At 41.3% G+C, this 2,400-nt stretch overlaps 1 non-coding gene across 1 annotated transcript; it reads left to right on the top strand.

Annotated features, from left to right (window-relative positions):
• The first annotated feature begins 765 nt into the window (after positions 1 to 765).
• On the top strand, positions 766 to 906 carry LOC115898469. Its single transcript, XR_004058196.1, has one exon. It is a non-coding gene; the product is annotated as a small nucleolar RNA SNORA67 (small nucleolar RNA).
• Positions 907 to 2,400: the final 1,494 nt, after the last annotated feature.

Here is a 2,400-nt window from a genome sequence, read left to right as displayed (position 1 = left end):
AGAGCCCTTAGGAGTAGAAAATAACTTGTATGCTGGTACATTAATGTGTCTTCTATTTGCCTGTACCCATGAAACAGAACCATGAATTCTCTCATAATCATAATAGTGGCAGAGTTAACTCTTCCAGAGAAGGTCTGTTTGAAAAGTAATTAGCATTTGAATTGAGAAATGATTGATGACTTGAAGACAATAAAGTGTTTATTTATTTATTATTATTTTTTTTTTTTTTGGTTTTAAGGAGAGGAGAGTTTAACAGGCAAGAAGGAAGGCAGAAGACAGAAGGAAGAAGCTTCCCTGTACAGAAAGGGAGAGGGGCTCCAAAGCCAAAAGAGGAAGTCCTCACCTGCCACAGATATCAGCTAGGTATATATGCAGAGGCTGGAGGAGGCAATGTCTGATTTGCATAGGGCTCAGGGGATTGGTTTGATCAGGCATGTCATTGACATAGCCACGAAAAAGCTGGTTCTCCCACTCTAGCCTTTTAATATGCAAATATAGGGCGCCTGGATGTTCTACACACGTGGAGATATGTGTGGAGATATGTCGAGAGTCAGGTAGGCAACCTTTGATATGCAAATGCAGGCCACTAGAAACTGGGTCCACCCAACAGGGCGATTCCCATGGCCTTCATGCCCTTGCCTGACAATGAAGTGTTTAATGCAGGGACTCCAAAAAGAGAAGATTGACTTTTAAAATCATTTGATAAATGCCTGGAGGATTCACCTAACTGATTTCATTCTTTCTTGCTTTAAAACACATATTCCTATCCAAGGCGATTCCCTCTCCAAGGGGACATCCAGTGCCCCCTCTCAGGAAAGTAGCAACTTGGAACAGAATCTGGCATGCCTAAGGTCTTTGAGGAACAGGGATGCTTATTTCCTCTGCCTTCCTTGGCTGCCTACATGGATACCTAAGTGTCTTCCCTTCAGGATAGATTGTCCTCTGAAGTACATGCTGGAGACTCGTCTTTCTTGATGTAGGCCAGAGGCATTGATGTGCAGCAGGTTTCTTTAGTCATCAACTATGACCTTCCGACCAACAGGGAAAACTATATCCACAGAATTGGTTGAAGTGGATGGTTTGGCCATAAGGGTGTGGCTATCAACATGGTGACAGAAGAAGATAAGAGGATTCTTCGAGACATAGAGATCTTCTACAACACCTCCATTGAGGAAATTCCCCTTAATGTTGCTGACTTCATCTGAGGCGCTGTCCTGCTACCTAGCCCCAGCCAGCGTTCAATGTTGGGGGGCTGAGGAGCAGCAGGAGGCACGAGGGAAGGGAGCCAAGGGATGGACATCTTGTCATTTTTTCTTTGAATAAATGTCACTTTTTGAGGCAAAAGAAGGAACCGTGAACATTTTAGATACCCTTTTCTTTGGGGTAAGCCCCAGGCGCTGGCTTTTCTGCCAAAAAAAACCCTAATCCATTTCCCTAACCTAGTAACCTCCAGATTCCAGAGGCTCTCTTCACCTCAGCTGAGCTCCTTTGAAAGTGATTTAAGGGACTATGTAACTCAGCCTCACTTGCTGGACCAAATCTAGAGGGAGAACCCCTAAAACCCCAGAGTGAGTTTCCCCAGAGGATTGTCCCCAGGTGGGGAGAAGCTGGGGAGAGAAAATAGTAGCCATTTTTTACATTGTTTTGTATAGTATCTATTGATTCAGGAAACAAACAAAAAATTCTGAATAAAATGACTTGGAAGCTGAAAAAAAAAAGAAAAAAAGAAAACCACCTATTCCTTCTTATTTATTCCCTAGGATCCTCAGAATTGTCTACTGCCTTCAAGGACATACATGCACACACATACACACACACACACACACATACACACACACACACAAGGACTATCATCAACCACCCTAATCCTGTTTCCAAAAAACACAGATTTAGAGTATTAAAAATTGTTTTCTCTCCACACACACACCAAAAACAAGTCCACTGGATTAATGTCATCACTAAATTATGTGTTCATTGGGTGATAACTGTTCTGGAGAAAATTGTCTGCGTGTATTTTATTTATCACCTTTAAGGAACCCAGCAGCCTACTGAATTTTAGCTACTTTTTAAGGAAGCAAAACAGGTTCTGTCATCCAAAGCATAAGAGTCTACATTAGGGTTATATTTTTTATTTCAGTGTTTATTGTAGATACAGGGAGTATATTGCAGATTTGTTACATGGGAACATTTTGTAATGCTGAGGTTTGGAGTATGAATCCTGTAACCCAGGTAGTGAGCATAGTATCCAATAGGTAGTTTTTTAACCCACCTCCTCTAGACTCTCTAGTAGTCCACAGTGTCTATTGCTCACCAGGGTTATTTTCTAAGGTGAAAAAAAACCATAACACTTACTATTAAAAAAACAAATTTATGTCAATAAATCAGGTAAAAACAGACCAA

The sequence above is a fragment of the Rhinopithecus roxellana genome, chromosome 6, assembly GCF_007565055.1.
Source record: "Rhinopithecus roxellana isolate Shanxi Qingling chromosome 6, ASM756505v1, whole genome shotgun sequence".
Lineage (NCBI taxonomy): Eukaryota > Metazoa > Chordata > Mammalia > Primates > Cercopithecidae > Rhinopithecus > Rhinopithecus roxellana.
Note: the sequence above shows the minus strand (reverse complement) of the source record. Positions and strands in the feature narration are given on the sequence as shown.